General features: G+C 34.6%; 1 protein-coding gene and 1 pseudogene across 1 annotated transcript in view; one reads left to right on the top strand and one right to left on the bottom strand.

The window, feature by feature from the left end:
• Positions 1–26,116, top strand: part of GRID2 (glutamate ionotropic receptor delta type subunit 2) — a 1,264,409-nt gene that overhangs the window by 8,225 nt on the left and 1,230,068 nt on the right. The gene's annotated exons all lie outside the window — the stretch shown is intronic.
• LOC102531704 (large ribosomal subunit protein uL6 pseudogene) lies at positions 19,199–19,780 on the bottom strand (annotated as a pseudogene).

Below are 26,116 nucleotides of genomic sequence, written 5' to 3'. Positions count from 1 at the left end.
AAATAAGATACCAAGGAATCTGCTTAGTTAATTTAAGGAACATCTTAAAAGTCAGTGTGGAGCAAATGTGAAGTTCAGTGAGCAAAGCAGGAAGTAGAAAGAAATAAGGTCTGAGAGGCAACTAGGGAAGATGCTATGGAGACTTACAGGTCATAGGACGGTATTTAGACCTTGTAGGTATATCGGATGCCCACTGGAGGGTTGAGATCAAACACGTGCTATGTAATACTTTGTATTTTAGAAAGATAATCGTCTCTGCTTGAATAGACTGGTTGGATTAGAAATATAAAGATTAGTTTGACAGTAGTGAATTGAACTATTCCAGTAATTGGTAGCTGAGCAAGATGAGTAGTTGTAAGATTGAGAATATCTTTTGAAGATAAAAGAAACAGAATTTCTAATGGATTGTTTTTCTGGGAGAAATCCAGAGGAAGTAAGGAGGCTTCCAAGGTTTTCTATCTGAGCAAGTGGGTGATTAAAATTGGGAACATGGGGCAATGAGCAAGTTTTAGGTAAAAATAAAAATTTGCATTTATTAAATTTGATATTCCTGTAAGACATCATTTGGGGATTTAGGTTGTTGGTTGATTATATGAATCAAATTCAGTGGAAGTTAGGAATTTGAGCTGTATGTATGTTTGGAATTCATCAATATAGATATGATTTTTAAAACAATGGGAGGGGATAGCACATTTAAGGAATAACTGTACAAAGAGAAGAGGTCGAAGTCTATACCACGGGACATTCCAAAAGGTAGAGGTGGAGGAGAGAGGAGAGGATCCAGGAAAAGAGAAAGATGTGTGTGGCCTGTGAATTAGAAAGAAGTCCAGGAGTGTGTGTGTGTGTGTGTGTGTGTGTGTGTGTGTTTGTGTGTGTGCGTGTGTGTTGTTCTGGAAGCCAAGTATTTCAAGGAGGAAACCCCGTCAAATTTTATGGGTGACAATTGAGACTTGACTATTGGGTTTGGAAATGTTGAGGACCAAAATGACTGACAAAATTGCTTTCAGGGTACTGAAGTGACAAAGTACTGATTGGTAAGGATTCAAAACATTCATGGGACTTAAGAAACTCTATGAGTTTGGCTTTAAGGGAGAACAAGGGTGTGATGGGGTTGGGAATAAGAAGTAAAGTGAGGGGTTTGTTTTTAAAGGTGGGAGTTGGGATATATATTTGGTAATTTAAATATATTTAGTATTTGAGATAAAATTTGGTAATTTTTTAAAGGCACAATCATAAGACCATTTTCAATAAGAGGATTTAAAATATCCCTTTTTATTCAAACCTTTTTATTCATTTGGATAGCAAATGTTCAGATAACACTGTTTTTGTTTCTATGTGTTGGTTGTTTTTTTTGTTTTATTATCTCAGATCAAGTGATACTGGGCCAATGACAGTGGAATTAGCCAGAGAAACTTATATGTTCTCTCTGAAACAGACTCTATTAGTTGTTCTGCAATTTTGCTTCATTTAGTTTCCCAGATTAGCACTTAGATTTAGATAAAACTTTCTTACCTGAAATTATGAGTAGATTATACCTTATGGATATTGATATAGCATTACAAATAGAATCAACATTTAGTCTTTCAATATGCTAATTTTAGGAATACATTGTATTCATATATAAGTGGCATTAAAATAGCATAAAATCCTTTTTACAATAGACACATTTGAATTGAATATAGGTGTCCTCTAAGTAAATTCTATTATGCATCTAATTTACTTAAAAATTCATTTTGGAACAATTAAAAAAGAATATAGTTGTTTCACAAGGCAGTACATACTGCCACATAGAACTTAAATAGATAAAATAAATTCATATGATATTAATTTTCAGTATCCCATTTAAATATTTCCTTTTATGGAACTTTTACTTCTATTTGTGCTATACCATAGCTGACAGATCTTTAGTCATAGGTGAAAATGAAAAAAGAAAGTGTCCCAAATTTTCTAACCCCAAGAATTCAGCCTTCTGAAAATGAAGAATACATGAACAGTGAGGCGATAGGAATCCTGTGGTTTGGGTGCATTGATGACTGATAAAGAAAGCAAGCTGTGTTATGAATGGAGCTGAGGAACATAATTAATGAAGTATATGGCATCAAAAAATATTTAAAACTTGCTAGTTCATAACTTCCTGGGAGGGTGAAATGTAATCTTATGAAGGAAATGCTTAGCAGATTTAAATCTAAGTTTAAGTTGGAATAGGCACCTAAAATTGGTGAGATGCTTAGTATACTTAATCGCGACATCATTAAAATGACAAGCCCCACCAGCAGCACATTTTAGATAGGCTTGTTATCTTAAAAACCGAAGACCAGGTAGTACCTTTGGAGCTAATGTGGGACAAGAGAGTCAGTCCTGTTGTTCTGTTGCATGTAGTTCATGGTTAATTAAAATCTGGAAGACTGAGCCTTCTGATAATTTCCACAATCTGACAACAGATAAAATTGTGTTAGTGGTGTAGTGGCAATTACTATCTTGCTCTTCAGTATCTGGATTTCTTCTTGCTGCTTCTTTGAATGGTGATAACACAAAACTAGTGAATTTTATTTTTAGAAATACCAGCAACTCTCAAAGGAGGCATGGCCTTTGTGAAAACCATTATAAATTTCTTCTTAACAAGATTATTTAAAAAAATTGAACACTTCATTAGTGTGGGTGGTGGCTCATGCACAGATTTGAAAGGGATTATTCTTCTGATTCCTGGTGGTGTAGTCATGGTGGGTTTTGGACATTTTTTATAATTCATTATTTTCAAGCTGAGAAATCATGAGCTACATCCTCATATTCCAATTTCAGAAAACATACTTTTAAAAGGTTATGTGAAAGCCATAACATGTGATTTTGTTTTTGATTCAGTGCTTATTGAACACCTATTATGTACTCATTTGAATACTGAAGTATTCTTATAAGACATTTTTCCCATCCTTTAAGAATGTTAAGGTGTATCTGCCTTCTGAGATAGTATTGTATATTAGAAAGCTGAAGGTAGAGCAATTCAGGACTCACAGTAGGGTGACTGTGGTCTATTATCATACTAGAGAATGTGATACTACAATAAATACAACCTTTATGGTGCCCTTAAGGTGCCATAAAGCAAACATATATTTCAGAAGAATATTATAAAAGGGGTAAGGAGATTACTACGTGCAGTGAGGTCTTCATGTATAATGGAAATCTCTTTACTCAGCTTCAGTGGTGGTTGCTAAACATTAAGCTTGTTTTCTTATAGGCTACAAAGACAATACATTCATGCAGTAGTCAGAGGTAAAGAATAGTCTCTACCGTTTGCCTCTTTCCTCTTTTTTTGTTTCCTCTGGATGTCACTAGTTTTGCTATTAGGTCAAGTAAAGGAGGAGAGGTGGGCTTTATGATCCAGTTATCCTGTTATTAATAAAACTAATGAGATCCTTTCTAAATTTAATGCCACATATCAGATCATTCCACTAAGTGTGGTTTCTTGGAAAGGGGGAAATTAACTTACATTTACTTTTTTTCCTCTTAGTTTTGAAGTTATTAGTATACTACTGTTTCATAATACTAATCTGTTCCTTGTTCTAGATGTGAACAAAAAAAATCAGTGAAAATGACAGTTTTACACTGTAGCAAACAAAAGAAGAAAATAGCCTCACAGAAAAAGTAAAATTAGTAAACTTTACAAATGGAATAAGTAGTGTTGGGAAAACATATTTATGCCAACTTTTAATTATGTAGGTGTAATTAAGAATAGGACAAACATTGAAAATTGAAAATAACAGTTCAAAAACTAACTGGCCAAAACTTCTATTTTTCTCCTCAAGAATTCTTATTGTGGTTGATAAGCAGTTAATAAATAACAAAACTGGTTGCTCTTGATTCTTTCTTTTTATTTTTCCTGTCTACCCTTCAGTGGCAATGCTAATGAGCAGTGAAATGGCCAAAAGCAAGGAAGAAGGAGCAAAGGATTTTAGATAATCCATAAACTGGAAAATCAGCCCCTGAATACTCATATGCACAGACTTGGCAAGAAGAAATAGTTTTATTTTCTCAAAATATTGCCCAGATTCTGAAGATAGAACTTGCTCTGGGCTGCTGAGGTTGTAAGAGGAGTGATGCTTCCAGGCCACCAAAGAGAAATACTCTGAGTGACAGTCTGGGAGCAAAATGAAGAACATTATTATTGGGAAAACAGTGCCCTTTAGGGGCAATGCTGCTGACAGTCAGGACCCCCGTGATCAGCTCAGTTCCATGTGTCAAGTCTATGGTGATTCTTTAAAAGAAAATATATGGATTTCGGCTATACTTCGTAAACTGTGTAAAAAATGCGCTGGATTGACATTCCTATCAATATACATTGAGTACTGAGCATCTACATTGTATATTCCCAGTTGGTTTCTAGCTGATGCTGTATTACAGACCATAAGGAAGAATTTGAATATTAGCATTTTTAAAAAGAAACTGTGAAGCACATGGCAATATGTATATATATATTTCACACACATATATATAGTGCTCATTAATATATATAAATATATATACAAACGAGATAAATATTTTCAGTGTGAATGAAAAAAGATGACCTCTATAAGTTATCCTGTTTTATAAACTGGCCCTCATGGAAGAACAAAGTTTGTTTACTACTGTCATGAGAAAGCAGCAGGGATATGCTATGGCCAAAGCCATGAGTTATGGCCTGGCAAAAGAGGGAAATGGCAAGTAATTCTGTTTGGAAAAAACATTAAGGTACAATGAGGAATATGGCAAGAGAGGAGGCTAGAAGTTAAGAAGATCTGATCCCTGTGAGGTCCAAAGGGAATTCTGTAAATAGTGTAGGCTAAGAGATGCCAGCTTTGTGTTAGAAGATTTTGAGAGTGACATTGCGATAGATGGAGACCAGTTAGAAGACCCTGGCAGTATTCCAGCTGTGTTCTGGTGAAGGACTGTGCTGAGTAACTGCAGAAGTGACTGGAGAGGAGAATCTCCTTACGGGGCAGACTGAGGAGCTTGAATCTATCAACTCAGTCATTCTTTAGGAGTGTGAATAAAAGAAGAAAAGTCTAACATCATTCTTGAGTGACTCAGTGGAGGAGGCACCTGCTCTTCACCACCATAGGAAACTGAGAAGGAGGAGAGGAACTGAGTTTGGATTGAGCTCACAATTATTTTGGCATGATTGTGAAGTGTTCTATAACCCAGTCAGCAGCTTCCTAATACATACCTCCTTCCTGCCTCAAATGGAGGAAAAATGGGTCATTCGTGCTTTGATTTTAAAAATGTAACTTTTTCTGGTCATTCTTTTTAAACTTTTCCCTTAGATCTAATGCTAATAGTGTCATTTCCTATTTAAAATGTGAATTGTTTATAGTATTTTTTAGCTACTTATATTCAGAAAATATTAGTTCTACAAGAGCCTTCTTTTTAGTTTCTGTGTCTACCAATTTATCAGTGCAGAATTACGAATTCTAAATAATATTACTGACTTTTTAAAGCTACTTCTCGTTTTTTAATACGAGCAAACAGATTTTTAATCACAGTCTGAGATCAGTATTAATGGTGTTAGTTGATTTGATATCCATTTCCAGTCAGAACAGTTTTTAAGTGGAATAATCTTTGACAAAATGTTAGGTTATCAAGTGTGAAATAAAAATATGATATTTTAAATTTCTTGTGCATGATTGCTTTTCTAGTTTCATATTGCAAGTAGAATCCCCTAATGTAAATTAATAGAATTACATGGAAAGGTAAAATATTTTCATAGAATTGTGTATTTTTAGTTACATGTTTTCTGCAACATAATTAGCTGACAGCAAGGAAAATTGTTTTCTTAGAATGGCAGAAATAAATGGGACTGAAATGGGACTAAAGGGATCTTTTGGGGACTTTAAGCCTCATTTTTTAAGTGTCTCAGAAGACTGTGCTTCATAGTTTAGGATCTGTGCTATCAAATAAGAAATGTTTGAAAACATGGGTCTGCAGTCAGAAGAATGTGAAAGCAGAGGCAATGTGTCTGCATGTGTGTAAAAACACTTTTTGAACTGAGTGAAATGGAGTAGATCCAGATCAGTGTCTTTTTTCTGCCTCTGTGTGTCTTTGTTTAGAATCTCGTTTTTCAGCCTGTTTTTATAATATATACTGCCAATGCTTACTCCAGTAGAAACAGCTTGAGTGTGATATTATTAGAACTTAATTTTGCCATCTTGCTCTTTTTTATTCTTAATTAAGTTGATCCATTGTGTGAGAGCCAAGGATGGAAAATTGAGTGCTCCAGTGGTGAGGAAGTCTTCTGATATTTCTCAGTCTTGCTCTAAGTCTCTCTAGTTAATTTTAGAGTACATTAAGGGATAAGAAATTTAGAATTTTTCGAGGATAACCTGCATGGGTTGAGTTAGTAAAAATTCGTGATGATTGGTAAATTTTGTTTCTTAGACAGTCAGAATGCATGTAGTACTCAAAATAGAAGCACCCAATTCGATGTCACAGTTATATATTCAAATCTTGCCTTGGTCAGCTTGCCACTTCATGGCTGTGAAGTCTTTGGATAAGTAAGGAGACTTTGAAAGTCTTAAATTTACTCCTGCTTCCTCTCCACTTCATCTGTTATAAGGATAAGCAGTTATAACATTCAAAATACGGCCTTTGGACTCTGCAAATAGTATTCATACTGCAGGAGATTGAACTTGCAATTTAAATACACTGCCAGTTAAGATCCTGGGTGTGGGTTGTGCTTTAGAAAGCAGATGCCATGCCTATCATTAGATAGGGTTCTCTCTTTGTCCTCTGTTGCTGAAACATTAATTCAGATTTACAACTATGCTTTTTTACAACATACAAAGGAAAGTTGAAAGTCTTTATTACAATAAGTAAGTTTAAGGTTAAGAAGCCCTTCGAGGATGATACTTCACTCTCACATTATGTGAAATAGTTGGCTAAAATGCTATTTGTTATTGTTGGTACTGGTATTTAGCTTTGCTCTGTGTGGTCACACTCTTGGATTTGGAATAAGGTAATCTTACAATTTACTGTCCAAACCAGAACTCTTTTGAAAATGAAAAGGCTGAATGGAGCCAAACAGGGACAAGGAAGCACTCATTTCAAAGCCTAAACTGCAGGCATGTGATTAGCTTGTAGTTTGGCCCAGCCTCAGACTCCCCTAGGTGTATCACCTTTAAGTAGGCAGTGATTCTGTCTTAGCAACACATTGTTCCATTTATCTAGGTCTTTTATGCTGATTGAACAAACAGACTGAGTTTTGTTCTTGTTTTATTTTTAATTACTTAGAGCACTTTTCTTCACAGGCAGCAGTAAAGAGGAAAAATGGCTAACTATAGGTTGTCTTTGTTCGGACAAACATATTTAACTGATTTTTAAAATAATCAGATGTTAGTATTTGTAATCACTCCCTTTATTCTTTCACATCCATTCTCCCTATCTACTGTTTGACTGCTGCTCCTAGCAGAACTCACTGCATATTGGTAATTACATCAATTTGTACCTAACCTCAGATACTGTATCTCTGGAACTAAATAAAGGACATGTATTTTCATGTGGAGAGGATTGTTCTAAGAAATATAAAGACAATTTACAGCAGATTATAAAGATTACAAACATTAAAATTTGCTTCATTTTTGCATCCTAAAAGGAGAAATAATCAACTAAGCAAGTTCTAGACAATTTTTTTTTTTACAGAGATATATAATAGAGGAAATGTTCCAGATAAGAGGAGGGTAGCCTTAACAGTTAAAGTTTCAAAGGTGGATATTAAAAAACTTTTTTCTTATAGGGGATAAGCATGAAATATTGGCCTGTGATTTAAATTAAATATACTATAACTACTGTGTTATCTAATTGCTTTAACCTCTATAAACTTGTGTCTTAGAAGTATGCCTTTCAATTTGGTATAAATGTCATTAGAGTCTCTTAACCTTCCTTTCCTTTCTCTCTGTTCCAAAGTCTGGTTTTACCTCAAGAGATGCTCATGTGATGCCCTGCATTGGCCTCTTACCTTCACACTCTTGCTCTTGGTAGCCTAGTTCATATTAAAAGCCTTATCTCCTTTTCTTAACTTTCGCACCCTGGTTATTACTTTGTATGTTTTCCAAATGTGCAACTGGATTTGAGTGCATCCTCCTAAGTACTCCGAAGAAAGTCGACCTTCCTCCTTTCTTTTCCGTGGCAGTTTTTAGGCTTCCGCTGACCCTGTCCCTTAGGTCATCTTCACTGTAGAAATTATGTAATCATAGACTTTCACAGTTGGGAGGAATATTAGAAATTGTCTATAGTCCAGAGTCCTCCTTTTGCTGATGAGCAAATTGAGAGGTTAAGTGAGTTGAATGCTGCATAGATACACATTTCTGAGTAGTCTATTAAGCATAATTTTTACTAAAAAAGGTAATTATATTCACATCATCAAAGAAATATTAATGTAGGCTATTGGCCAGGAGATACAAATAGCCCAATTATGTAGAACTGGATAATTGTTTTCATTATCTTAGGGTACATTTTACCTATGTTCTACTATATTGTTGTAGAGTACTGTAATTAATTCCTTTGAAGCCTGCTAATATAACGTGAGAGGTAGCTAACCCAGTTGGAGAACTGTTCCCACAAGGGGCAGGAAGTGTGTGTGTGTGTGTATGTGTGTGTGTGTGTGTATTATCTTCTAAGAATTCTCCCAGAGTTTAGAGCCCAGCAGAGTCTAGCCCAGATCCAAACCCTGTTCCTCTGATTACTGACTCCACTCTTCCTCACTTTCTCTCTTTCCATTTCCCTCTTTCTCTCCCCAAACTCAGGAGGTTGGAACTTGTTTCTTCTAAGATTTACAAATGTTAGTTCTGTCTCTATTAAAACATGTCACTGCATAGATTTAATTCACTTGGTTTTTCATCACTCTTGGACAGTTTATTTCAATGTTCTCAACCTTAGTGTTTTCATATATAAAATGTAGATATTACCACCTATCTTGAAGGGACAAATGAAAAGTAAATTAAGTAAATAAGACAAGTTGGAAAAAAAAACCAAGACTGGCATAGAATGAGTTTTCCAGAAATATTAGTTTTCTTACCCTGTTGTTTTCTGCCTTCTCTCAAAACTTCATAAATATAATAGTTTTGACTAATTGTACATTTTATTTGTCTGTTTTGTGCACATTTGCCAAATATTTTGAGGCTAGAGTTAATTGATTTTTGTAATTATGTCAAGTAAAGAGGAAAATGGTCTATGAAAATATGAGTTATTTATATTCTCATTTTCAAACTCAAACAAAGAGATTTGCTATTTGTTTAATATGATAAAACACTTTAAACAATTTTATGGATTTTTTAAAATCCTTTTTCTTCTTTGCTTCAGAACTTTTATAAAGTAGTTTTCTTGTTTATAAGCTAATAATCTGTCTGCTGTCTGGATCCATTCTGAGATATAACCTTCTTTAACTCTTCTTTCAGATCCATCTAACTTTATGTGTTTAATATCTTTAAAGTCATAATCTTTTCAACTCATATTATTTTTTGATTTTTAATGTCTACCCTATAATAATCAATTACTTAATGACTTTCTAATTTTATTTTAAAATTATCATCCACTCATTTCCTAAATCTCCTAATATTTAATGTACTAAAATGTTTATTTTGTATTTCCCATGCTTATGTAAAAACTTCTGTGGAGAAAAATTATATTTTGATGAGAAAATGAAGGGAAAGAGAAGTCACAGTGATTTGGTAAGCATTTAATTCTCTTGGCAGTTTTACATAGTGGTACTGATTTACTAATTGTTCTTTTCTTCAGTTAAAGTAGACTTGCCTTCCAGAATTGACCTATTAATGTGATTTTAATCAATAGACCTAGCTCCACAGGTTTATAACTGATTAAAGGTCAGTAAAGTATATGGACATTTGAGGCCAAATCAGCACAATTTGTATAGAACCCTGAATGTAAAGCCCACAATTTAATTTTACTAAGTACTTTAATGAAAAAGGACTTGTACATGTAGAGTTACCATTATTCATAATAAATATAGTTGAAATGCTTCTATTGCGTATACAGGGATCATTGGACTAGTTTGACCACCTTCGGCACCACTATCATAAACGTAATGAATAGATCGAGTTCCCTTAGTCCTGCCTTTTCTCTGTGAAAATACCCAGAGAACACTTGTTGCTTCTCAGACATCTTGGGAGGCAACAAAGTGAGTCACATCAATTTTTTTTTTTATTTTCTGATTCATATAAAAGTTATGTTTACACTATACTTAGTCTATTAAGTGTTCAATAGTATTATGTTTAAAAACGTATATACATTAATCAAAAAAGTACATTCTTGCTAAAAGACACCATCTGCTGAGTCTTCAATGAGTCATAATCTTTTTGCAATAGTAACATCAAAGATCACTGAACACAGACCACCATAATAAATGGAATAATAGTGAAAATTTGAAATATTATGAGAATTATGAAAATGTGACACAGAGACAATGATGTGAACAGATGCTGTTGAAAAAATGGCACTGTAGACTTGTTCAACTCAGGGTTGCCACAGACTTTCAATTTGTTAAAAACACACAATAGCTACAAAGTGCAGTAGAGTGAAGTGCAATAAAATGAAGTACGTCTGTATGCCCTAACTGGGTTCAGTTTTGTATACGGGGGCCTTAACTGAGTTTATCACATACCCAGTCCAGATAACCTCAATAGCACATTATTGTGCAAAGTTGGAGAAGCCTCTGGGTTGTGGAGACAAGTGGCACAGAGATTCCAAGGATAGGAAGATTGGATGGGGAGCCTCCAATTGCCCAGATCCAGCTCCCAGGTCACCTGACCATCATGTCTTCTTAATTACCTACTTCAGCAATACTGTGGAAGATAACAGAAAGATGTAGTGAAAATGACTAAATCCCATTCTCTATAATGAGAATAATATATAACTTGTAATTCATAATTATATATAAGAACCAGTAATTAGAGTGGCATTATTAAGCACTCACAATATACCAATCATTGTTGCAAACTCTTTATAAATATTATCTCATTTAATTGTTACAATAACACTAATAATGCTGGTACTATCATCATTCCTGTTTTGCTGATGAGATTAAAGGAAGTTTGGGGTACTATGTAATTTGTCCAACTTCACTAAGCCACAGAATATAAATAATAATAGGGTCTGACACCTGTTCTCATTTCTTCTGTTACTGTGTCTAGGGAATAGTTTTCACTGAACGTGTATCTATTCCAAGCATCCCATACTCTTTTTTCCCTCTGATACTTCCTTTACCAACAAGAAGCCAGATACTCTCATAAGAGCCCTCTCTGATGTTCTAATCAGTGTGATGCAAGGTACCCCATGCATTTCCTTACTACATTCTGTAATACTGTTGTAGCCTTGTATTTGCTTTTTGTCAACTTGAGTGAAAAAAAGAGTGAAATGATCTCTTCTACTGAGTTGTCATTAAAAAAGAAGTTAACACTAGTTTTGTTGGTGCTTTACCAATGGCTATTATTTTGTTGTTGTTTTTGCAACACATTGTATCATTGATTAATAAAAAGTCACTAATAGGCTCAATGTTTACATCTTTAAGTATTTGTTCACTTGTCTTCAGTTGGTTATCAGTGTGTTATACAAGTACTTGAAGCTGACCTAAGTTTTCAGTTCACTTTATTTCTAGAAAATGTCCATGCTTAGCAACATTCCTGCCTGTAATTCTATGTAGAGGTTGTATGCCCTCTCAATCTCTGGTCCCCACTGGTAAAAACTCACTCAGACCCTCATTTTAGCATAGATCATATGCCAGAGAGTAACCAGCTATGCTTCACATATATCCTGTTTTACTTTCTTTTCCCACTAAGATATAGGAGTGGTTAGTTAGCCGTGATTCCTTGGCCAAACCTTTAGGTTAATTTAGATAGGTACTACATAAAACTTTTGGCTAACATTCTGTGCTTACCAAAAACAAATGGATTTAATTTAGTTATTTCACAAAAGTGATATTATACCTGTTTCAGTTTCACTTTTTAAAAAATGAAAGTTTTAGATCATATGTTTTAATGTGTTTTTCCTTGAAATTTTGTTTTCTTCTAACCCAGTAGATACTTCAGATATTCTTTCTGAATGTGTGTTCTTTTGCTTTCCCTCTCATGTGTGGAATAGTAAGGAACTGAAAGAAAACTGTAATTGTGATTAAAGTAGTATGCAAAGTGGGAAAAGAAGGACATAGTGCATTATTTACAAGTCATTTTTATGTTTGGTAGGATGATGCACTTTGTTGAGATAAGGGCCATCAGAAAAGAAAAAAAGGGAAAAGAAAAGCTTGCTTTTACTAGCATATTTTAAATATGCTTCTTGTATATGTTAATATATAAAGTGATAAACACTCATGTATTTGAAAAGGAGCTGTACAAAGATAGAGACGGAGAAATGTCAAATGTCAAATAAGAACAAAAACAAATAATACACAAATTCAAGAGGGAGAGTGACCTTTATAGAATGCCTGACAGCTGCATGTGGTCCAGGTCTCTGCTGGAACAGGACAAGGACTGCATACTGTGCCACGTTAAATGTTCTTCTCTACAGGAACACTGATGCAGGGAGAGGGTGCATGAGAGTGAGTGATAGGTCAGTTCAGCTAATGTCAGCCAGATATGTGACTCAGTAGACCAGAGATTTGCTGAATGGAACTTTTTGAAGTTCAGCCAGGATGAGTGAAATGAAACATTTAAAAGAAATAACAGCATAATCCACTGGTATTCATTGGAAAAATGATCATTCTTTTCTGTTATATGCAATTATATTCCTACTACATTTGTGGTAACTCTGTTAGCTGCTCAAGTAATCATGCCAAAGACACTGGTTTCTCTTTCTCTAGAAAGGGTAAATTGAATACTAAATTTATCATAGTGTTAAACTTGTACTTTTCCTTTGTTTGATCTTGAATTTTCTTATTTTGAAAGGTAGTTTTATGCTAACGATTACAAAGAACATAATAAAATATAACCTCTTTGTTATCATAGGGAAATAAAATCTACATTTTTTCCCCTGGATATTCAGAATAAAAATTAAGAAACAGAGTATATATAAAATGATTCTTTTAACAATGTGCTTTTTTCTAAGTCCTTCCCTACTAGAAAGTGTTCTTCTCTCAGTATTAATTTGTGGTTTGCTTGCTTCATCTTCATGTTCTTGTTAACTATTCTTGTTTTGTTTAATTGATTTACAGTGTTGTGTTAGTTTCTGGTGTACAGCATAATTATTCAGTTGTATATGTGTATATTCTTTTCCATTACAGATTATTACAAGATACTGAATGTAGCTCCCTGTGCTATACATTAGAATCTTGTTGTTTATCTATTTTATATATACTAGTTTATATCTGTTAACCCTAAACTCCTAATTTATCCCTCCCCCTTTCCCTTTTGATAACCATAAGTTTGTTTTCTGTGTCTGTGAGTCTCTTTCTGTCTTATTTATATTATTTTTTTAGATTTCACATATAAGTGGTATAATATGATATTTGTCTTTCTCTGTCTTGACTTACTTCACTTAGTTTGATAATCTCTATGTCCATCCATGTTGTGGCAAATGGCATTATTTCATTGTTTTTTTATGGCTGAGTAGTATTCCATTGTATATATACATCTTTTTTATTTTTTGAGTTATAGTCATTTTACAATGTTGTGTCAAATTCCAGTGTAGAACACAATTTTTCAGTTATACATGAACATACATATATTCATTGTCACATAAGATCTTGTATATATTTTCCTGTGCTATACAGTATAATCTTGTCTATTCTGCATATGCCTGTCAGTATCTACAAATTTTGAAACCCTGTCTGTCCCTTCCCACCCCCCGTATATACATCTTCTTTATTCAGTCATCTGATGATGGACGTTTAGGTTGCTTCCATGTCTTGACTATTGTGTATAGTGCTGCTGTGAATATTGGGTGCATTTTTGAATTAGAGTTTTCTCCAGGTATATGCTCCAGAGCGGGCTTGTTGGATCATATGGTAAGTCTATTTTTAGTTTTCTAAGGAATCTCCATACTGTTTTCCATAGTGGATACACCAAACTATATTCCCATCAACCGTGTAGGAGGGTTCCCTTTTCTCCATGCCCTTTCCATCATTTTTTGTTTGTGGACTTTTTAATGATGGCCATTGTGACCAGTGTGAGGGGAATACCTCATTGCAGTTTTGATTTGCATTTCTCTGATAATTTAGCTAACTATTCTTTAATCATTTCTGTTTGAAGATGCTTCTAATCCTGGGGAAAAGTTTGATTTATATATGTGTACTGGGTAATACTCATCTTTCCCATGTCTGTATTTTACCATCCAAGATTGTTAACTCTAAATAATTAATATTCCAAGAATAAGAGTCCTAAGTTCTTAAGTATCACAAGTGGATCAGAACCTAAAGTCTCAAATGCTTTTTCTGTGGTCTCTGGAAGTTGATAGTACAGAGTTGTGCCTTCTGGCTTCTTTTTAAGCCTTCTCCAAAAAAAATCTTTGGCATTTATTAGAAAGAAGAAGAAGAAAAAGATGACATCTATGCACTTATTTCATTGTGGATTTCTCACAATCATGTTCAGTTGCATCAACACAACTTAGTCATATTCATATTTCTCTCAGCTTGCTTACTCTGCATGATATTCTCCTTGACTTAGTTATGTGAAACTCTTGGTTATCTGAAAGATAAAACTAGTGAGCAAATTCATTATTTTATGTGCTTTTTTCTCATTAAAATAAAATCCCATGATAACCTAGATAGGGTTGTTAGGAGACTTAAATAAAAAATTGCAAAGAACAGTAATGTATAGTAATTCTTTCAATATTCATTACATTTTTGTGGAATATCAAAATGTTTCGTGTGCTCTTTTATGCCCTGCATATACAGTGATAAATAAAACAGGGAAAACAATCAAAGGCCTATTCTTCCTGAAGCTTACTTCTAAAGTGGGAGATAAACAGTAAATAAAAAAATGAAAGTACAGAGGGGTATGAAGAAAAACACAGCAGAGTTAGGGGATATAGAGTGATGGAGGGGTATGAATTTAGAATGGCAGTTCAGACATCATCTCTGAGGAGATGATGTAGTGCAAAGGCTAAAGTGAAGGGATTGTGGATAGAATATGCTACAGAGGAGAGAGGAAGAAAGAGGAGGGGAGAGGAGAGGAGCAGAGAGAGAAGCATGCTTGGCATCTGCAGAGACTGGTGAGGTTGTCGTGTAGCTGTAGAGTAGCAAGCAGGGGTATGGTAGAAGAATAATTCAAGGAGGAAGACAAAAGATTATTTTTAATCCTTAGGGAATGACATATTGCACTAGGATAATGGTATCCTAGAACCTCACTATTATTTTAAATGTTTAATTTTTTTAAATGGGAAGATATGCCCAAGCTCCATTTTGTTGTCGAAAATCTCTGTGACTACCCTGGCAACATGACTAGGGACCCTCTTATCTAAGGGCAGTACTTGCTGCTGTTAGATCTTCCCTACTGTCCACCTTACACCAGTTTGCATGAGTGTTCTTGTAATTTTAGGATTGTTTGGGTCAAGAAGGACTTTATCTCACAGGGAAGAATTTTCCTCTGTGATCCAGAACAAAGACTGGAGTGTGTGGGAATTGATTAGGCACCATGGAGCCAAAGACTGAGGGCACAAGTCCCCCTTTACAGGTGGTTTTCCCATTTGGAGAGCTTTCTTGGCAGCAGTAATCAGTGAAACTACTCTGGTTTGGATGGCTAGTCTCAGTAATAGTAACTTCTGTACAAGTGTGTATCACCTTATATGGGGCATTCACAAGGCACCAATTATAGATGACCTTTATTTGTTAGCTGGATATACTATACCAGTTATGACAATATTCATAAATAGATTGATAAGATTTCAAGAATTCTTCCTCCACTCTCATCTTTTTTGGAAAGAACTCTTCGACAAATTTCAACTTACAGAGACAGTATTTGCAAATGTCTTATTTATTTTTTCTGACTGAAACCCTAAGGATTCTTCTTGTAGTGTCTATAAACAAAGTAACCTTCCACATACTATACATTTAATGATTTTTCACATGAGAAATCATATTTAAATTGAAAACTAGGAGTTCAGAAGGGAGATTTGCTAATACTAGGCTTTGCAGTTTGGAATGCAACAACAGATTATCTCCAGTGCTGTTGAGTACTGGATTGAAATGAGTGTAAGTAAAAAGTGGAGCAGAAATCTACAGAGATGCATACATTTCACTAGGGCTGTTTGTTGTTAGAGCCGAGAAGTGTAGGCTGCTGACAAACTGCTTTGAAGCTATTAGAAATGTCACACTTAGCCTGTAAATTAAAGTTGAAATCATAAGTCTTGCAGAACTTCTAGCTACTAACTAAAGAGAAATGGCAGTGTAGAGAAATTCTGAATTTTTTTTTCAACTTTGTCTTCTCAAATATATATATAAAATTATTCCAATCAGGATATTTACATTTCCAGGAAAATGAAATGTACTTTAACAGTATGCATGGTAACTTTTTTCATTCATCGAGATTCATTTTACAAACCTTTATTGAGCAATTAGTACTACTCAAGGCCTTGTATCACTCATTGTAGAGGTTCTTCACAAAACTAACCTGTAGAGTTTCTCCACAACTTATAGCTCATGGGAGTTTGAGACATGTATAAGGAATTATTGCAATACACAGTTCATGTAGTGCCAACTGTTACTCCCAAATGATGTGTCAGACTGACTTCTTGTTACTTGTACGAAGTAATCTTTTTATAAATGATTAAAATATATTTAATTTCTAAGACAAACCATTTCTAAGACATGTGCCAGCCAAACTAAGAGCCACTTGAAATAAGGAGTCTGAAATTTAGGTATTAGAAGTAAATTCAAGTTAGAGCACTTAGTCCAACTTGTACTGCTTTGTAGTTAGCTGAGCATCTTTTCTCTCCTCTGGTACAGTTGGCCCTTTACATCTGTGTTTTCTGCATCCTCGGGTTCAACCAACTGAGAATAAAAAATATTCCAAAAAATTTTCAAAAAGTTCTAAAAAGCAAAACTTGAATTTGCTGCCAGGGCAGCTCTTTACATAGCATTTACATTGTATTTGCAGCTTTTTCTGTAACATTTACAATGTATTAGATATTATAAGTAATGTAGAGATGATTTAAAGTATATGGGAGGATGGGCTTAGATTGTATGCAAATAATGTGCCATTTTATGTAAGGGATTTGAGCATCTGCGGATTTTGATATACGTGGAGGTCCATCCCTTCCAGATACCGAGGGGTGACTATTTGAGTAACCCCAGAGTATTGAGAATGTACTTTACATATCTTGTTCCTGTAAGGACTACCACAGAGTGGCTCAATAGCTCACAGGATTTCTATATAGAGTAGTCAAATTGCTAGTGTGAGAAAAGCAGAAGCTATTAAACTAGGCTGAGTTTAAAGAAAAAAATTCTGGTTTACATAATAATGTAATCTCTATTTTAATTTATATAATGGAGTTAATAATTCCTGTTTCATTGATATTTTCAGCTTAATTTAAATAATATGATACACATATAAAATCTAACACGTATGAGGCAAGAACAGTCATTGCTTGATTTCCAACCATCTGTCACCCCTATCTCTTCTCAATAACTTCTGATTTCATTGTGGCTATCTATGTATATCTGTGGATATTGTACTACTAGAGTAAAGCATGTCACTCTGGCTGAGCCTACCAGCATATCAGTCCTTTTGCCCATGGTAATTGGTGTTTTAGGTAGACCTATACTGGCCTTATAAGAAGTCTCAGTACTCATGATTGGAATTTAGAAATTTGAACTAAAGCTTTACCATTTTTTGGTAACAGTACTGTGTGAGGATGAGGAACCTAGATTTGCTGTAGCTATGTTGGCTTTCAGCCTGGAAACAGAGCCAGCAAGCAGAGCAGAGCAGAGCCAAGAGAATGGCAGAAAAATAGAGCCAAGCCTTGAAGGTATTGTGAACCTCTGGATCAACTTGTGCCTGGAGCCTGCCCCCCTTTAGACTTTTCATTATGTGAGCCAACAACTGCTTGTTTAAAATTGATTTAAGTTTTCTTATTTATTCCTTGTTAAGCATCCTAACTGATAACGGTAGGTAGTCAATAAATCTTAGCTTCATGAACTTCTTGAGCAGTTGATTACTACACTGTAAAGGGTCATATTCCTTGTGGCTTTTTATCTTCTTGTTTGAAAGAACTGTGTTCTGGCAAAAATTATGTTTCAAATCTTAGTTCCAAAGTTAATACTAAACCACACCTTTTGCAGAATGAGAGTAGTATATTACAAATTTTGGCATGAAGCCACAGTCAGCATGACTGAATTAGAATCCTAGCTACTAGGATTCTAGGTATGGGACCAACAGAAATTTACTTAGTGTATCTGAACCTGTTCTTTCATTACAAAAAAAAAAAAAAAAGAATAAATTTACAGTCCTATAAATTTATTTTTAAAGAAGATAATCCCTACAAAGCATCCAGTCTTTGCTTGTTACATAACAAGCACCCAGTAATCAGTAATCATTATTATTCTGCTTTTTTTCTGACTTTGGAGGTAGTGATATTAGGGATCTTTTTAGTATCAATTATGACTTTAGGATTAAAACAAAGGAATCATACATGTTATGAGTAAGTCAATGCATTTCTGAGTCCATTTGAATCACTTTTTCTTATGCAATTAAAAGAAGATTGAAGGGTGCAATAAAAGGATTTTTTAAATTTTAGAAGTTATACAATTATTGAGGAATATTTCCTACAAAATAGGAAAGATGAGCTGCACAGAGGGATGATTGAATAGTTCCTATGCTTGTAAAAAACTGTCATTAAGTAATCTTCAAGAGCTGTGGTAGTCCATGGAGAAGAGATTAGACTTTATTAACTTGTTTTGTCAGGACAAAATTTGTATGTGTACAGGGAAAAGACAAGTGAAAAAAGCATAAGAACAAAGTCAAGTTATCTAATAATTATTTAGGGACAAACATTGTTAATACTATAATGTATGGCCTTCATTTTCATTACACATACATTGTATTTTTGTTAATGTCTGTATTGTACATATACCCACATGCACACAGACACATTTGTTTTTGAGTAATTTGAAGTTCTGGATCCAAGTATATATATTTTCCCCCCTAATCAACACAACTTTATTGTATCCTTAAGATACCACAAATGAATCTGAAGAGTCATCTGGCATCTTGCTTTCTCTGTACCTGGACAACTTAGATATTATTCATCAGCCTGCTAAACTGTTCCTTTTTCAGAAATATAGATACCATCCAAAAATTTTCTGATATCCTTGTTTTTAACTGTCATAGCTTGCTGAGTCAAAGCAGCTGAATTTGATACCAGTTCATTGTCATTTCCCTCAAGAACTAAATCATCTTTCTGAGCTTGAGATACTGAACAAGCAACACCTGGCCTCATCCGAAACCTGTGTCTGTATTTTTCACCGAAGAAATTTTGGATTTCAACAAGCGAACCATTCTCCTGAATAACGATGTTGATGGGGAAGTGAGCATACACAGACCTCATCTTGTAACGGAAGCCCAGTGTAACACCCTTGATCCTGTTCTGTACGTGACTACAGATAGTGTGAACAGTAGCCAGTTCTTTTCTATTTCCCCACCACTTGTCAACCTGGAGCCTCTTCTTTTTCTTTCCAAGGAGACTAAGTTATACATTGATGTGATTGAAGTCCCTCCACAGGGTGCCTCTGGGGCCCGTCACAATAACTGTGCATCCCTTCAAATTGATGTCAACATTTCTGGAATGTCGACTGATTACTGAGAATGGTCTTCATTCTTGCAGTAGTTGCGGCAAAGAGAGTGGATCCATGTATATTTAATCATTCTTATTAAATGTCACAAAGGCACCCTACCCTCAATATGTTCAGAAGTGAAGAATCTTTCCTAACCTGCTGTCTACCCACTGCTTCATCATATGATGTCTGTTTCAGTGGGTGGTACTACCTTTTGGCAGTTGGGAAAGCCAGAACCCCTGGAGTAATGCTTGATGTCTCCTTTAATCTCCAGCCCCATAACCATTCAAACACAAATCCAGCTGTTTCTGCTTCCTAATATCTCCAATTGACCTGTTTCTATTCATCTCTGTACTACTCCCTAGCTCAGGTGCTCAGCATCTCTTAGTTGGTCTATTGCAGTAACCTCATAACTTGCACACCTGTGTCTTCTGCCTTACTCCTGTTGTAGTGTTACTCTTTAGAGTAATTTGAGTAATATTTAAAACAAAAACTGTATCATGTCCTTACTATGCTTAAAATCTCTTATGTTCTTGTATGACATCTATGAGTCGTAAGACAAAAACTAAGACCTTTACCACAACTTATAAGGCTCTGGGTTTTCAGACCACTACCTCCTCATCAATCTTTGCTCCCCAAACCACATTACTCTTTCAGTTTTTTACTCAAATGTGTCATTATCCTTCTTCCTTGGGACCACTGGGTTTACTGCTTCCTCTTTGTTGAGGGCTTTCCCAACTTCATACCCCATCACGCCTTATCTTTCTAATTAAATGCTTTTTCCTTGCTGAAGTCGTCTTGACTTTACAGACCAAGTCAGATCTCTCACCTTTCATAGCTGTGCTTGTCCTTCACATCATTGATCTCAGTAGAAGCAAAAAGATGGTGATTGTGTAATGCTTTGTATGATATGTGTCTTATGCTAGTGTACACTTAACAAGGTCAGGAATTTTATGTTATAGTGTCACAGACATAGCTCCAGTGTTCAGGATGGATTTTGTGCATAAGCCTATACACAATATTTAGTACCATAATTATATCACAAACTCTGTTCAGTATTTTATAAAATAATGTTTTAATATCTGTGTGTCATTTGTGAAGATAGAAAACAATCTGTTTAGCCAGACCCCCATTATTAGACTTTTAAATTATTTTATGGTCTACTGTTATAAATAAAGTTACAGTGAATTCAGGAATCCATTAAATTGTGGGTACTGTGGGTTGAGCTCCCTAGGAGCAGAGCCTGAGATGGGGATTCTTGTGCAAATAGTTTATTGAGGATTGTTCCCAGAAGAAAACTGAAAGGAGTGTGCAGAGCAATATAGGGTATATATAGGAGCAAAGCAAATAAATGGTTCCAGAACTTTGTCCTCTGCCTGATCTCAAAGGGGTCTCTGGAATGAAAATTGCATTATAGTGGTTGGAAACCAGAGACCTGAACTATTATACCCATTAGTCTTTATCCATGAACTGTGTGTGTGTGTAAGTGCACATGTGTGAACCTAAAGTGTCTGGACTGTAATGGGATTCTAGGTGAGGCACCAACAGCATCTGATTCAGAGAATATCTTAGAAGTTGCACAGAAGAGGTACTAAATAGATTTTGATACATAACCTATAGAGAAAGCACATTCTGGAGAGAAGGAACAAAACACAATAAGGAAAAGGCTGAACATGTTTTTGAGGAAAAAGGGTTATGTGTTATAAATAAAATAAAGGCTGAGTGAGGAGTAAATATTTGGAGACAAAATTAGAAAAATTTTTTGGACCTGTATCACAAAAGATCTTAAATCCATGTTGGTATAAAGTATACATTGATCAGTGAAGACATAATTGTGTATTTGTATAATTTTGGGTTTATTCAACAGATATATTGTGTTTATATAATTTTGGTTTAATTTTAAAGGTCTGTACGTCTTTAAGTAGAAAAGTCTTTACCCCTGAGGCACAATATCTTTTCTCTACACTTTCAATGGAGTGTTAAATTAGTTTTTGTGAAAAAATTGGAAGGTATCTTGCCTGGTGTTGAGAAATTTGCAGTATGTGAAAACACATAGAAAGATATGCACACAAGTTCTCTATTTCTCTCAGCTTTATATTTATTAAATGCATTGTATGAAGAAAGTTTGTTCTAAAACATCTTACTTTTATGCCTTTAGATACCATAAAAATATGGCATTGAAAAGTGTTTTTTAAAGGGAATGCCATGAAAAATAGCATAGTGGAAACCATACAAGGATTTTGTGTATGTGTAGAAAATATTTGAGTTCACTAACACTATTTAAAATAAAAAAAATCTTGCAGTGTACCATGATTACTAAATCATAAGTGTAATATTTAGTTCTTCTCAATTTATTTTCTTTGTTTATAAAATGTTGTTGGATACCTCCCTGCCTTATGGGGGGATGGCAATTGGAAAGCTAATGAGTTAATGTTTATGGAGGGTTTTTGAGGCCTTTAGATGAAAGGTACAATATAAACCCAAAATATTAATCTTTAAGTGTGAAATACTCTAATTACTTCCCATTGCCACAGGGACGTTATTGGAGATTTATACCTTCCTCTGAAATACCTGGCACAATTGTTACATGAGGCAGCATAATTTTTGGTGAACCATTATAATTCTGTGGTCATTACCATGTATCAAAGAGAATAGTTTAAGTATATGTGTTATATTTGCATATTCAGTATCTGAATATTTTCCATTATTCATTTATTGATATAACAAACATTAAGATGATTTAAAATGCAGATCCATTATGCTGTACTATCTATGTTGCTGCCAGAATTTTTTTGTGATGTTAAGGTATAAGGAGAAAATGGGAAGATTTTAAAAGAGTTTGAAAGAAGATCAAATATGATGTCCAATATATTGGCTTTAAAACTAGAACAGTTAGATATTCGTTAACAATCTTATAACAATAAAGGAAGAAAATACTCATTGCAGTGGTATTTTTATATTTATACAATATTAGTGGTACCATTTATTGACATATATATATTTATATATTTGCCATGCATGGGCGCCGATCATATTTCCTACATTATTGTGATCCTCACAATAGCTCTATGAAATGGAGGTGAAAATCTGGAATTTAAACATGAGGAGAATGTGGCAAAAAGCAGGTGATTAGCCAGCAGAAGGTCACAGAACTACTTGGAGATGGAGCCAGGATTTAAATTCAAGCAATGTGACTCTTGAGTTGCTTCTTTAGCCCCTGTACAATACTAAATCTCGATAATGCTACCTTTCCAATGTTCTGCCTATTTCACTCTTATGGAATCTACTGAATGTATAATATACATCAAGATAATTTTAATAACAAAATGAAACTTGAAGGAGTTCTCAGTAGAAGCAGAGGTCTCGTTTGCCAAGTTTTTCTACATGAACTGCTGATCTGGTTTCTTGCCAAACTAGTAAGTATAAACACTGAAATTGTGCAGAGAAGAATTCAAGACACAAAGCTCATTTTTGTTAGACTCATATTGAAAACACATAGCTAAGGACTCAGCACAAGTAAACTGAGTTTATGAATGGTAGTCTCTGGCATTTTCTTGAATCTGGGAACCAAAATTCTTTCTATGAATTCCCACAAAGTAGACTAAAAATTCTCTTGGAAGGGACTTTTTAAATGAACAATTTAAAAAGCATAATTTAGGAAAATTATAAAATAAGGCTATTGTGAAAATTCAGACAAATCATATATCTAGTTTAGAAATTGCATCTTGTTTCTCTTTTCTCTCTCTCCCACACTCCGCCCCCCTCTCCCAGGCTTTCTCGTACATACACACAGTCACCATTCATATAAATCAAATGTTTGAAACAATAAAATGAAGTCATCTTATTTTTAATTTCCCCCTGTATCTGTTCACTACATTTTCCAACATGAACGTCCTGAAGCAGTATGAATAATGTTACTCTTTATTTAGAATAGCTCAGAGGCTTAGCAATGGTGTCCATATTCTTTGAAATTCTGTGCAAAAAGTCCATCTTAATTTGGTACCTGCTTAATTCCCACATTTATCTCCTGCATTCTCAGATGTTCCCCCTGATCTTTGACTCTCCCTCGAGAAGTGTTACCTACTGGTTCCTGTCTGGGTGCCTTTGACCATGTTGTTTTCTTTAGCTGGAGTTTTACATGATGAACACCTGCTTAATATCTCAAGATTCAACTCAAAGAAATAATTCCTCTGTAAAGTGTCCCTGTCCTCCTCCAGCAGAGAAAGATAGTTATCTGTTCCTAGATGCTCACATGGCATCCTCTGTTTACTACATTGCATTGTGATTTTTATACAGGATACTGCTTTGCATTTACTTATTTACCATTTTCTTTTCCATTATATTGTCAACTGCTCAAAGCTTGTGCCTGTGGCTTATTTGTCTGGTTCACCATGACTATCACAGTGCTGACTAATGTACAGAAAGTTAAAACAGGATTCATCTATTTCAGAGTTCTTGCTGAGGCCACAAGGCAGAGAATAATATATGTCAAGTATTTTAGACTGTCTGTGTGGGCTTGCAGCAGAAGTTTTTAAAACCAGTCTCTGCACATATTTGTGATAAATATTAAATGAATAAGTAAATGAGTACCGTGAAAGTTCTGATAGACTATTGCTTCGGTGTAAGCTTGTATCCTTTTTCTTTTCTTTACTTAATATATGTGGCTTCTGTATTTTTTGGAATTACTTTTTCAAATCAGATTGGAAAGGCTCATCAGTCCTCCAGTACACTTCAGTTTCTAGCTTTCATTGCTTCTGTCACTGCCACATTATGTCAGTGTTGGAAATGAGTCCCATATGGTCCAGTGTGTTCTGTCTACTGTCTCCCTTGCTAGTTTAGATTCCTGTCCAGGAAGAGATGACAATTCACAGTTATTTTCTAAAGCTTCAATTTTATTTTTATATTCATATGCTCAGCTATTTCTCTGAAAAATGCTACTAATAAGTCTAGAAGTGCTTCTACAACCATGCACAACATGTGCTGCAACCCAGCTTTCCCAAGGCCCTCCATCACCTCATTCTGACTGATCTTTCTTTCAGGGACCTTTGATCTCTTGTCAGCTGTTAAACTGAACCACATTATTTAGGGATATCTTAGGACCTCAACTGCATAGATTACAAAAATGCTTAACTTTAAAGGTCTTTGGGAAGGATGTAGGTTCTCCATCCTTTCCTCTGAAGAGAATTCTTGGCCTTGTAAAAATCTACCTACCTTTTGCCTGGGATCACCTTTATATACCAAGGATTTATGAAATGGACAGTCTTTTCAGGCCACCAGAGGTCAAGTTACACAGTGGGTGCCTACCCAGCTGTATTTGCACAAGTGACAGGGCAAGTGCTACTTCATGGTGACTTTCCAAGTTTACCTAGACACACACTGTTGACAGCTTCTCTTGGTAAAATACTTTTATACATCACATGGGTAAAAAAAATTGCTTTTAGAACAAAGGAAAAAATTTCACTGCAAAATCATAATTGACAATATTTCAAAGTATTTCTTTATTTCACAATATTAGCAAATGCTGTCTGAGATTGCATGTGGAGAAATGTGAACCTTAAGGAGCTATTTCTAAGAAGTAATTTGGCTAATGCTGAGTGCTAGATAAGAGTCTAATGTGGGAACCATACAAAATTATCCTCACATCTGCTACAAACAGATAAACACTTAGAATCAAGGTTCATTGTTAGACTCCTATGGATAAAGGAATATTTTGATATTTCTTTTAAAATTTATGTGACAGTTTGAAGGATATCAAAATCATTGGTTGTACCTTGTCAGGTAGTATTTTTATTTTTATTGAGTAATAACAAACACTTATTGACTACTTCATTTATTTAACTGATATTATTGTGTGTCTATAGCACTGTGCGGACACTTAGAATTAAAAAACAAACAAATTAGACCAAGTCACGTCCCTCAGGGGCCTACATTCTAGTTTTGGGGAGAAAAACAACAGAATAAAAATATTTTTAAAAAATGAGTTAAAGTAATTATCATCAAGAGACTTAAAGTTAGGATAAAAAGAACTTAAAATGTTAAATAAAATGCAAGAGTTAAATAATATATGGACATGTAAAAATTAAATAAAACTCCCCAGAGAACATAGATTTAAATGTTATATAAGTTTAAAAAATGAAGCTATGAATTGAGAGGGTGTGATCACTTTAGCTTAATGGTTTATTGAAGGAAGTGGGACATAAGGTTGAAAAAGCCATATATTTAGTGATGTCAGTTATCTCATCAACGGCTCATTTGAGTTAAAATGTTTAGAAGCAACAGTCTTATATTAGCACACTAGAATTTTCTGATGAATTTACTCATAATCAATAAACATCTATAGAAGGGTCTTCTTGAAAGGGAATTCATTGAACAAAATCT

This window comes from Vicugna pacos, chromosome 2 (assembly GCF_048564905.1).
Source record: "Vicugna pacos chromosome 2, VicPac4, whole genome shotgun sequence".
Taxonomy (NCBI): Eukaryota; Metazoa; Chordata; class Mammalia; order Artiodactyla; family Camelidae; genus Vicugna; species Vicugna pacos.
The sequence above is the reverse complement of the archived record's forward strand: the minus strand, read 5'-3'. Positions and strand labels throughout refer to the sequence as shown.